Source organism: Gopherus evgoodei, chromosome 8 (assembly GCF_007399415.2).
Source record: "Gopherus evgoodei ecotype Sinaloan lineage chromosome 8, rGopEvg1_v1.p, whole genome shotgun sequence".
Lineage (NCBI taxonomy): Eukaryota > Metazoa > Chordata > Testudines > Testudinidae > Gopherus > Gopherus evgoodei.
In genome coordinates this window covers 9477413-9491019 of record NC_044329.1, presented here as the reverse complement: position 1 = coordinate 9491019, position 13607 = coordinate 9477413, and positions in this window count along the sequence as shown.

Below are 13607 nucleotides of genomic sequence, written 5' to 3'. Positions count from 1 at the left end.
GCTTCCATGTAGCTTTGCAGCCCCTCCATGACTGGGAGAGAGGTTCTTTGTCCCTCCTCTCCAACACATATTCCTAGCAGCCCTACTCAGGCCATTTCTGGTCTCCGGATTTGGCCTTAGATTTTTGCTATATCTCCAATTCAGCAAAGCATTTAAGCCTATGCTTAAATTCCATTGATTTAAATTGGATTTAAGAATATGCTCAGGTGTTCTGCTCAGTTGGGGTCTAAATACTATACTATGGTACATACCCTTTTAACTGCAAATGCTAGATTATACGATAACTCATGATCCAGGCTCCATAAAACTAGTGAAGGATGGGGAGAAAACTTTAGGTCTATATATCCTTGGTCGAGTGGCTTAAAAAAATCAGAATTTAATCTCATTTTTGTGCAGGTTGATTTTTCCCTTAATGTCCTTCATCTCTTTTTTGCAGCAGTGGTCAGTGGTTTGCTCAAGAGCTGAGCTAGCCAAGCAGCAAACTAATCAGTATTAATAGAGATGGGATGGAGAGGAGGGATTAACATGACTTTCTTAACCCCCTACTGGCTCAGTCACGAAGTAGCTGAGAAGAGAGCAGCAAAGCGGTAACAGCATATGGCTTTAGTAGCTTTTCCTTTGTTGTGCCTGTGAATATTTACTTCCATTGCTTCAATGCAGATTGTAGTAAAATCAGACAGTTTTAAGGAAGGGATAAGGAATCAACTTATTTGCAATCTCCGAGCCAAATCTATCCATGAGGGAAGCTCTATTGAAGTCAATGAAATTACATACAGGATAACTTTTATCCTAAATTTCTACTCTAAAAAACAACAGTTAGCTCAGGAGAGTGTTGACAGGGAAAGTGTTTAATACAGGTACATTTGCTGGATTTTTTTTAAAAGGAAAATCTAATAAACATTGAGCATGCAACTTGAATACTGAGTGCAAGAGCTAATGGAGCATTCTGTGACCAAGTCCTCCCACTGTAACGCACAACTGTTCGCACCAGCTAAGCCAGAAGTGCATGTATATATTTAAAGTGTGCTTCAGACAACTGGAAACTTTTGTTTTTTTAATTCCAGTCAGTAAGAAACCATATTTCAAATTATTTGCTCCTATTGGATTTGTAGCTTCACTGTTGGTTTACTGATAGCAGATATTCTAGAAAATATTGGTGTGTGCTAAGTGAGAAGGGAGATTGTAAATGAATACACTGTCTTTCATTAAACAGAAAGCTATTCTTAAATTTCCATTTTTTGAATACTTTCTTTATACACTGATTCAGAAACAGCCAATACTTTCTCCTGCAACTTATTTTGAAGAATAGAACTCTTGGAAGACTTTTCCCAGAATGACTCACATTAGATGGATTTTAAAAGTTAACTTTCAATTATTTACAGCAGAAAATGTTTTGCAGTGGCTGATATGGCACCAGCTTGTTTTTTCTTCCTTCGTCATGTCTGACAAACCACATTTTGCAGAAAGTGAAATGTAAAGAAAGTGAGTGCATCTGAGGTTTACTGGACACAAGGCAACCGGCAGACGGTGTATTCCACTTAATATACAAAATGAATACTAATCAGGGGATTAATGGCCCAAATCTTTCTCTGGTATAACTCTTAGAGGAGTTACACCAGGGATTAAGTTGGTTCTCTGACTAAACAAGTCATTAACTGATTTTATGTTTGGTCTGCACTTGTGTGTTGGTCTACTCACTAAAAGCAGCAAAGAGTCCTGTGGCACCTTATAGACTAACAGACGTATTGGAGCATGAGCTTTCGAGGGGGAAATGCATGCATCCGATGAAGTGGGTATTCAGACTAACACAGCTACCCCTCTGATATGGTCTGCTCACTGAGAGACTGCTCTTGCTCTTATTGAAGAGAAGGGAAACATTCCTGGTTACCTATAAAGAAGCAGGATCAGCCCCTCTGGGTTTAACTTACTTTACCAGTCTCTTAAGAAACAGATACGTAGTCGGATTCTAGTGTAAAAACCCCTCACTGAATAGACTATATACACCGTAGTTCCCCAAAGGATAAGGGCATACAGTCTAATCACGGGTTAGCAGCAAGGGTGTACCATTGCCCTCTCCTGGCTACCATGTGTCAGACTTGCTCAAGTGTAATTCTCTCCCTTGCGGTAGATGGGAGAAGCCTAGATTGTAGGTGAAAACTACTCCCATCCTCAGCTAGCCAGAAGTCTTCTTTAGCTCAATGGCAGTGCCCTGTGTGGCTTTTCTGCTCACCTCCCAGAGCAGAATTCTGTGAGTCTCTCCCTGCATGTATGTGGTTGCTTGTTAATGTGGTTTGGATATATCTTTGAACTGTTACAATGGCAGCCACGGTGCACTCCTGGCGGACCTTGGTGAGTGGTTCTCTTTAGAGGGGGTTGGCTGGGCAGAAAAGTAACCAAGGTCGTCTTTTTTGCAGGAAGTGTCCACTTAACAGCATCCAGAGATGCGATGGTGGACCCAGACTTTTTTTTAACAGGTCATCTGAATGGCAGCACTTCCCCTACCACCAAAAACCTTCTGTCTGGATATATAAACAAGTCCTGGCTTGGGACAGGGACCTCCTGACATGCTGGTGCAGTAGTGCTAGCCACCACATCAGGCTTAATCCCACCAGCCAAGCACTGTCTGGAAGGAATCCTGGCCTCATCTCTCCACTGCAGTTGTGGTTCAGTTGCAAGAGGAAGGAAAGTTTGTATACCGCACCCTCCATTCTGAGAGGCACTGCTTTGTGGCAGTATGGGGGACCTGAGGAGGAGATTTAGGGGTAGGGAGGAATGCCCAGTTGGTCTGTGACTACAAAACTGCATGGTGGGGGAGTGGCAGTGGCTGCCCCTGCCTAATGAAAGGATTCATTCCCCTCCAAACCTGCCCAGTGATCCCCTGTTCAAAGCAACAGGCACACTGGTCCACAAGCCTGTATAAAAAAACAACATGAGCTCTATGGGAATGGAAAGGACTCAACTTCACCATATCAGAAAAACAGGCACATATATCCCCTCGAAGAGTTTCTGTACAAATCTGCATTTTCCAGTCTGATCAAAACAGTAACTTATTGACACTTGGTTTTGTTCTCGAATCTGGGACCTTTGAACAGAAAAGCAAAGTAAGCACATCCTGAATGTAAAACTGAAAAGATGACTGGCTTCTCATTCAGGGAGGGGTTGCTCCCATTCGGATTTGTTTTTTCAGTTCACTGTCAGGTGCCGGTTTAATTTTTTTTTTTAACAAACGTTGTTTATTTTTTGGTCTCTGGGGGAAGTAGGAGTTTTAATTAAGTACTGTATTCTGAAACCGACAAACTCTTGCTTTTGCAGCATTCTAGAAGGACTATGACTCAAAGTCCTGTATGAGCCTTCTTAGGTGCCAAAAGTGTATGTTTCCATGTCTAAGAGAAAATATTAGTTTTTGAAACTTACCAACACAATAGGTTTACAATTCTGAAATCCTTTGAAGTATTATTAATCCTTTGCTTTAAACTAGCATCTGCAGGCCTCAGCCAGGCTGGAGTGTACCACTCTCTGTGCCCTAAATAGCTAACTGTACGTAGCAGCCGAGTGAAATTCCAGCTACAGGCTATGGTCAGAGTATACTGAAGTCTGACACAAAATCAAGCCCCAACCCCAACCTCCCCAGCATTTCCGCCAACATGGTGCCTGCTTGCACAGCCCTCCCACTGCCCGTGCAGAAGGGAAGGAATGCCAACCATGTGGCAGTTTAATCCCCATCAAAATCTCTTAGGCACTGCAGGGTTTGAGGCAGAGCTGAAGAGAAGCACTCCATGGTACCGTTCCTTGTACTGCTGCATGGAATTCAGGGAGGGAGTCAACATGGCTTAATAACTCCTTCTGGGATTGCATTCCTCCCTGGTTGAGGAGGGAGCAGTGCCTAGGAGCTTCCCATGCAGACAACTCTGCAGATGTGATGTTGCCTTTGCACATAGATCTCCTGGAGGAAGAGCTGGGAGGCCTTGTTCTTTTCCCACTCATGCACACCCAACATTCCTCCCCCCCATGGGAACCATTGGGCAGTAACTCCGTGAGTTAAATTTTGCTGCCTCAATGGGAGGTCAGGCTGACCTAACACATTGTGGGAGGAATTGTTCTCTACTTCTGCATTGTCGCTATATCATTCACTGCATCACTGAGAACAGGCATACCCATTGGCCCATGGATGGGTTACTGAGGTGGATACTGGACCAAGTTCTGGTCTCATTTACATTGTTGCTGTGACTTCTCTGGAGTTACTTGAAATATATATCCATTCAACACAGCATACAATCAGCCCAATATTTGGAAAGCCTGGATAAAGTTACTGAGCAGGTGTGTGTATTGGGGGTGGGATTTGGCCTACTATATTTAACTACAAGGGTACTATTTAGTTTCAATGCCTCTAAAATAAATCAGCTCCATGAATTATATTCTTTGCCAATAAGTTTCCATTGTAGCCATGTGACAGATTATCTCCAGTGACAGCAGAAAACCAAACAATGCACTGTCTAAGGAGGGTATGGTGCTCTCTGTCTTATAACACAGAGGTCCAGGGATCTCAATTATACCAATGTAACTCCACTGACTTTCATGGAGTTACTCCAACTTAACATAAACCACTACTGTCAGTAGTACTGACATTTTATCATGAGCCATACATTGCTATTATAACAAAAATCTCATACACCCTCCTCTGAAGACCACATTCCCCATAGACACCTGACTTTGGGGTTGTTTTCCATCTTAGATGGAGTTTAGATAATCAACTATTCAAAGCAGAGGTGGGAAACTCAGGAGATCAAGAAGTGAAGCAGAGGAAAGCCATGCTATGTTAGAAAATGAGAAAGCAAAAAAAGTCACTATCTACTTCATTCCTGGTTAACAAGTCACAAATATCTTACTTTAAACATCCACTTGATGCTCCATATGAGGACTCCTCAGTGTGACATTACGTTTTTCTACTCGTAAGAGAAGCAACAGCTCCCGGAAACTAAAACAAATCCCACTCAGCCAGATAAGCCATTATAGTTCTCTGGAATTGCTTAGGCAGCATATCACAGTCCTTTTAGTGGGAGGCAAGTGGGAAGTTAACTCAGGACTTTTATACCCTGGGGAAAGTGACTGGCATAGCTATGTCTATCAATGTTCCATTGAGGAGCAGAGTAATTCTACTGCATAACAGTGATTTGTATTCCAGAACAGAATATCCATGTGGTGAATTATACCAATATAGTTCTATACCTCTAAAAGCCATGCCAGTCAATTCCAAGCCCTTGGACTGAGTTTTATTTCAGTTGACAAGCCCTTCATTCTCTTGGCAGCCTGAATTATATCCAGAAATTTAGAAGTACTTCAAATTAAGTTGTAATCACAAAAAAATTCCTTTGGTGCCACTAGCAGCAATTCTCTAAACATTGCAGGAAAACAGCCTTCCCCACCCCTCTGGAGAAACCCACGTTCCAGGCCACAGGTCTGGCCACTTTGCTTTAACAGATGTACTTGAGTATAGAGGGGAGAGAATCAAAATAGGAAAGTGATGGGGATTTTTCATCTCTGTGAATTTTGTGCTCACAAAGCAAAGAATTAGTAGTACACCTCTACCCCGATATAACGTGGTCCTCGGGAGCCAAAAAATCTTACTGTGTTAGAGATGAAACCGCATTATATCGAACTTGCTTTGGCCTTCAATTGACAGACACCGATCCCCAGTTCTCTGGTCCCCAGCTAGTTTTCAGAGCTCTTACAACCCCTGCCAGCATGGCGGCAGCTGTGACCACAGCGGGTCTGAGTTACACAGCAGCTACTCCCGGGCTGTTTGCTGCAATCTCACTCTAGGCAGGGAACAGGGAAGTCCTGTTTTCCCACCCCTGGCGACCCCCCCCCACGCAAGAGCTCGGTCCCTGTCCTCTCTCCCCTCCAAGCTGGGTGAGGTGGCTCCTCAGTCCTGCCTCCCTCCTGAGGGCTGCGCCGGCGGGCCGCGGCCTCTACTATGTGGGCAGCAGGGACCATGCAGCCTGACTCCTTGATGTGGAGCTGGGCTCTGTGGGGTGGAGTGAGGCTCGGGCGGGATGCTGCACCAGCAGCTCCCATGTCTCCCATGCTGTGCCCTGCCGCCACTGCCCTGGATCACCTGTAGATGCAGGAGCCGGGTGAGGCTGGCCCTGCGGGTGGCCTCTCTGGAAGTGCGTCCGATGTGGTGGCAAAATAACGAGTTCTGTGCAAGTAGAGATGGGTCCGCTTGTGTGTGCCGGAGCCTTGCCGCAGGGGGCTGATGGGCTGTTACCTAGAGGACTTCACTCCCAGCTGTCTCGGGCTGGCCGGTGCATCCCGTACCTGCCTGCGCCTCTGATCACTCACGGGGGTGGGGGAGGCTTGTTGGCTTGTGCACTGGGAGTTGTTAGCTGAACTGTGCTGCCAAGCAGCACCATTGTCTTTTTCTTAGCCAACAATGGCACTGCCCCACCCCTCAGAGCGCTGCTTTACTGAATTATATCCAAATTCGTGTTATATCAGGTCATGTTATATCAGGGTAGAGGTGTACTAACTAGGGTCAGACAGAATTCAGGGCAGCTCCATGCGAGATCTTCACCACACAGCCCTCCTCACTCCTGAGCTGGAAGATCCTCCTGTTCTAATACTAGGACCCCTTTGCACTGCTTTGCTCGTGAGCCTCAGACAAGAAGACCATGGCCTCTGCTGGCTGTGGGCTCAATCTGGCTTCCATTGAAGCCGAGGGAGTTTTGCTATTGACTTCAGAGGGAATCAGGCTCAGCAACCAGAGGCCAAATCCTGCTCACCTTACTCAGACAAGTATCACTACTGAAGGGAAAGAACTGTATCAGGGAGTTAAAGATCAGCCCCAAATCCTTGGGCCTCTCTCTGGAGCAGACAGCAAGTTTCGCTGAACTGTGGTAGTTTTGCAAAATGGACAAATCTTGTGCTAAGTTTCACCTTGTTGGCAGTGGAGTTACACGTAGCAGATTGGCAGGGGGTTCCCCCTTCCATTAGGGTCAATGGGAACAGGAGCTAGCCCATGAAGCTCTGCCTCCAGAGGTAAAAGGAAAATGTGCTAACTCCCTGCAACACCCAAACCCTCTGGATTTTGGGCCCAGTACTGCTGCCATTGCAATCAGTGAGAGCTTCACCACTCACATCCACAAAAACCAGAGTGGACTCCTACTATATTGCAGCTAATAGAGCAGTACAGAGAGGAGTTTACATTGACTTGGAGGAGTGGAGACTTGCTTCCCCTCCTGGCTGCCTCATTGGTTTGTTAGCTTTCTGCCATGCAGGAATCTGTATTGCTTCCTACAATCTCTGAAATGCAGCTCTAGTCCTAAACCGTGACTTCTTTCCCCCTCTGAAGAATCTCTGCCAGTTTTGAAGACACTGATTCTGCAAGGGGTCCTTTCTGCCACTGGATGAAGTCCCTTCAGTCCCATAACCAGATCTGGAGATGTGGGTAATTTGAATTTATGAATGCACACCATGTTACTGTGCTCACATGCTAGGAACCCTCATTTGTTTTAACCATTTCTGACATTGTCATCCTCTGAAAGCTCTGTGCACCTCATATCACCAGGCTTCAGCACCACTTCAGTGGCCCTCCCCAGCACTTTTAATTCCAGTTAGACACTTTGCCTACCCCTTAGACTGGCCCTGTAGCTATCAGGGTGCCCACTCTGGATGCCAGCTTCCTGGGGCACCAGATCAACTGTTAGAGGGAGGGGGACAGACTAATCAGGGTTTGTTTTTTGTCCTTTCAGCCATTTAGGGGGTACCACATATTTTCTACTCCAGCCCACAAACCATCTATTTAGCCGGGGATAGTTCTAGCATTGAGCTCTATGAGCTAGAGGAAAGGAATATAAACATTTCCTACATAACTAACACCCCTTCATTATTTAGCTCAACCTCTTTCTACAGTCTACATAGCAACAAGTTACCTTCCAGCCCTCCATAGCAGGTGGAGTTCCCACACTACTCCTGGCAGAAAACACAAACATTATAATCTAAACACAGCTTTGCTACTTGACTGCCAGCACAAAGCCTGTTCCCACTCTGTCTCAGAAAAGTGCCATCCACTCTCATATCCTGGCTGGAGCTAACAGGATCCACCTGCCAGCATGAGTCAGCTGTAATTACTCTGCATCTTTATGCAGGATCCTAGCACTTGATCACAGGGTGGCTCAGCACAGGAGCCCTCTGCATTCCTAGGGGGATAATTATAAATAGAGAAGTTACGCAGTTTCATACCGCTCATTTAACAGCTGCATTGTAGTACAGTAATTAGAGCTGGACACAAGCCACACCTTCAGATACAGAACCAAACTTTCTCACATACCAAATGTGGTGAAGCATTAGGTTGGCCAGATAGCAAGTGTGAACAATCAAGATGGAGGTTGGTGGGGTAATAGGCACCTATATAAACAAAGCCCCGAATATCAGACTAGCCCTATCAAATTGGGACATCTGGTCACCCCATGCGGCATGCACTTAAAAAAAATAGCAAGAGTTGACAACACTGTATTCACTATGCAGTTCACGCTGCTCCCAGGACATGGGAGATCTTTCCCCCCTAAAAAGGAAAGGAAGGCATGGGAGGGAGAGCCAGGCAGAGCTGAGGCATGGCCTAAGGAGCAAGCAGGGCCTGAGGGAAAAAGACATCTAATGGAGAAGGTTAGCGAGATCAAGGCTCTAAGCTGCAGTTTAGCAGCTGCATGGAAACATCAAAGGCACCAGAGGAGTTCAGACAGAAGAGCTAGGTGGGAGCTGGGGGTAGGACTCAGAAGGAAATGCACAAGGCAGCAGACACTCTAAAGAAAAGCAAATGTGGAGCTGATCGCTCTGGCCAGCGCTCGGTTTGTTTGGGGATAAAACTGGAGTAAACAATGCTCCTTTAAAAAACACTGACTCCTGCTGAGCCAGAGGGAACCTCCTACACAGCACACGCCACTGCTTAGAAAAAATAAACCATGTTCTCGAGGGACGCTGTGGTATACAAAGCAGACAGGACTCTGGCAACTCCACTTGCTCGCAGCCAGCTAGACGGCAAGCCTCTGCGACTCACACCACCGACCCAGCTTCCCTATTTAGCACTCAGATGTGTCCCAGCAGTGAAACCACCTCTAGATGTAACGTAAAGTATAACTACAGCAGTAAAGGCCTGATTCAAAGCACATTGAAGTCAGTGATGTGTGTAGGAGGGAGACTGTCTCAATGAGCTTTGGCTCAGGCTGTAAGTGTAGTGCAAAGAGTGACCTGTTTTTTTATTTATTCAACATATATCTGCATTGCAAAACACTGTTCCTTGTTCTCTTTTACCTGCGTGTATCAGGGCACTTTGAAATAAAATTAGAGCTGAGCCGCTCATGTTCACAGGATTCCAGGAGCTGGGGCTTTAAGAAAACCATAAAATATCATGAGATTTGTGAGACTTGGCAACACTGCGCTGTGCGTGGATATTCTGGCCCGTGGATGGCAGTGAAATCCTTCAGGCAAACCCCTGCCCTGCATTGCATGGCTGCAATAGTGCAGAGTTGGCCTTGGGGAGACATTTCCCTACCGGACTCAACTCATCCAGCGCAGCTTCTGAATGCTTATGATGGTGGTGTGGCAAATGGAGCCCTGGGCACAGCCCTGCCCCCCTCAAAGGGGCTTGTTCTGCTGGTGTGGTGGGGCCCCCGGCTGCGTCCACCCTTGACAGTAAGCTCTAAAGGGAGCACACAGGAACAATGGGAGCAAGAGAGATCAGTGCCGGCTGGATGGCTCAAGGGCATGTTGCGTGCCAGGTCCAGCACATCCCCACCCCACCGCTCAAGATAAGGCCTGGGCTTTGCCCTTCAGCTGAACTAGTCACATCTGCCCTCTGCATGCATTTTGGTTTTGTTTAGGTCGTAAGAATTTACTGATCTAATCAGGCAAGACAACTGTGTACCTATAAAGCCTATTTGTGCCCCCGCAGCACCAGTACAGAGGCTCACTCAGACGTGAAAACAGTGCGAAGCACATCCGTGGGCATCCCCAGCTGAGGCAGGAGGGATGGAGGAAGCCCAACTGCCCCTTGGAAACTCAGGCTCTTCTCTCCAGGGGGAGGAATTAGCAGGGGGCTTCCCCTTCCATTCTCCCCTCTCCTCCTTCCTTCTCTTCCAGCCCAGAGAGAAACCTTTGCCATGGTCCTTCAGCAAAGGGAGCACTCAGCATTTCCAGTGTCTGAAGCTCGGAAAACAGTTATTTTACTCTGTTGAGAGACTCTGCATATGTGAGACAGAGGCAGCAAATGACAAGAGCATATTGTTCTATCCATTCAGGAGGTCTCTATGGCAGGTTCAGGGCATCACTCTGCCAAGGCCAGGGACTCCTCCACAGCTAGGCTACTGCTTCATTTCGGCTCTAGCCCCTGGCCAGATTTTGCAAGGGACAGGACTCTTCAGAGGGCCGTCCCATTTTAGAACTAAGGGTGCAGGTAACCCTTACCACCTGGTACCTTCCTTTCCTCTCCTCAACCGCTGACCATGCTACCTGTCTGCACTCGTGTTCCCAGACTAGTGCTCAGGTCGTCCTGGACTGGGGTGGTGAGGAATGGAAAATGCCGAAGAGGAAGCCAGATCTCATTCCCTCACACTGGCACAAATCTGGTGTCACTGCACGGACTTCCACAGTTACTCCAGATTTACCCAAGGGTAACTGATGTTCGATTTTCAGCCAGGGCCTGGCCTTGGTGATTTTCTCCAGCCTCGTGCCTGGTGATGTAGTGAAAGGATGGATTCATTCTACAGCTGGCTTTAAATGGGAAAGCAGAGCAGGGGCATTGTGAGCATACAGAGAGCTGCCTTGTAAACATACACATGCCCAAACCTCACTCCCATGGTGTGAGCCTCCAAGATATTCATCAGACATTTTTGCAGAAGGGTGTGGACCACATATGTCTTGGCTTTACACAAAGCCTCAGAAGGGAGCTTTTTTTGGCCTGCATATGGATCTTTATTTTAAGGCACCGAACTGAAAATCACTATTGCTTCGTTCCAAAGCACATTCCACACCATTTTATTGTTCCAAGGGCTCTTTTTTAACAGCATGCCCCGTGCTTGGATCACAAGCTGACATTTACAGCTTTTTTTTTTTTTGGTAGCGTGCTTTAAAAATATCTAACTACTTTGAACTGTCAGAACACCAGACTTAGCTTTATTTGCCAGCATGCGGTTGCTCTAATGTTCACAATGGATAATTGGAGACTGAATTGGCTCCAATTTGAAATTAACTCCACACTGTGCTGACCGAGCTTTAGTCATGTTATTTTACACCTGTATGGAAGCGGGAATACAGCTGCCACTTCCTCCAGTGCCTGGTTTGGTAAACTTCCTGTTTTAAAGCACTCAGCAAAAAAGGCACTGGAGGAAAGACATGTGTTTAACCTCTAATATCAGTGCATTGTATAATGTGCTATCTATGAGACGGATCCTACATCCATATTAAAATACTAGGCCAGATTCTGATCTCAATAACATGAATGTAAATCCAGTGACTGATTATGGCATGCAAGTGAGCTCAGAATTGGCCTTGATGTGCATTGATGAGACAAGCTTTTACAAAAGAGAGCTCTATACTAAATCCAAAGAAATGATTTCTTGCTCAGTACAATAGGGACAATATTAAAACAACTACTACAGGACTGCAAATCCAATGATACTCACAGCAACATACAGCAGGTAAAACCCTGTCCCCACTGACATCAATGGGAATTTTGCCATTGGTTTCCATGGAGCCAGGATGTCCCCCACTATCTTTGCTGTGCACCTGGAATTCCCACTGCCATCCATGCTGTTTCCATGGCCTCTGTATATAGCCTTTACCTTAAAGACACTGACCTCGTATGTGGTAAATCAGTAGTGCCTACAGATGGCTGAAATCTCACTAACACAGTTATATGGCCCCCACCATCATAATGCCTGGGCATCTTATTAGCTTCTCGTGTAGTTCGCCTCATCGCAGGGCAGTGCTATTATCCTCATAGAGCAGATGGAGTACTGAGGTACAGAGAGGCTAAGGGACTAACCCAAGGTCATACAGGAAGCACATGGCAGAGCAGGGAATTGAACTGGGCATGCAAAGGTCTAGACTACTAGCCCAGTCTTCCTCTCTAAAGATCCATCTGCTGATTGAAGGGAAAATGGGGTCTAGCATTTGTAACGCTAAACAGAGAGCAAGTACTCCTGGTTCTCCCAGTGACCCACTGTGTGACATAGGGCAAATCACTTGGGGCCTGATTACACTGCTCTACAGCCAAAATGCTTCTGAAATAAATGTATTCCAACTTTACTAATTCTGGGTCACTGAGAACGAAAATGATGCTTAAAATTGTTGATTGGCTCTAGTTTTCAAGATATGCTATTGGGTCAATATATACGACCCTTGACTTGGGAATGGTGGAGGATAAGTGAGTTATAAAGGGAAGGGATCTTAATTTAAACCAGAAATGACTAAAATACATCTTTGACTGGATCTATGAATAAATCTATGACTGGGTTTGGACAGTACTTGCTTTTTAGGCAAAACAATGAATGATGCAATCTGAAGCTAGTATTGTGTCATACATGATATGAATTGCATCATGTTATTCCTAGAAGTCATGGATGATGCAATCATAACAAAAATTACATAACTCTGCTGAACAAATTGCCCTGTATCAGCTCTAGAAATCATACAGTGTCGTGCTCTCTTCTTTGTCAGTGTTTGATTTTGCAAAGGGACACATTTCTGTTTAGCCAAAGTGAGCTGAGATGTTTCGTACTTGTGTGAACAGTGCAGATAACTTCTGCTATGTTTGTGGTGAAGTGACTTTTGCATCACAAAAGCGCAGTATAACCACTATGGTTAAGAAAGCCTATCACCTTTATTTTGGCTGCAAAATTGAAGATCAGGACAAGAGGTGGGCCCCACACATATGCTGCAACACTTGTGCAACAAATCTTCACCAGTGGTTGAACAGGAAAAGGAAATCTATGCCTTTTACAGTGCCAATGATTTGGAGAGAGCCAACAGACCATACCAGCAATTGTTACTTCTGCATGGTGCATCCAGTTGGGAAAGGTGTGTCAAAGAAGAAAAAGTGGACTGTGCATTATCCAAACATTCCATCAGCTATACGCCCAGTACCCCACAGAGAAGGACTGCTGGTTCCTGATGCACCAGAATCATTCTCACTTGAGTCAGATGAGGAAGAGGATGAAACTTCTGGTCCTGAACCATCAATGTCACAGGACCCACATTTTCTCCCATCCTCCTCCTCTGAACCACACCTCATAGCACAAGGTGAACTGAATGACCTTGTCAGGGATTTGGAACTACCCAAGAGTAAGGCAGAGCTGTTGGGCTCCAGACTACAGCAATGGAATCTCCTGGCAGGCTATCAGGGCAAATGGAGCCCATCAATGCTTGCAGACTATTGCTGGACAGTAACAAGAGATGCTCCATTTAATGAATACAAGAGACAAGCCAAGAAACGCTGAGTAGACACTGAATAGGACTAAACTATGTACATAATAGTTTTTTGCCTTTTGTTTCATAATAAATTTTATTTATATAGCCCTTTTGCTGATTTTTAAAGTGTTACATAAACAGGA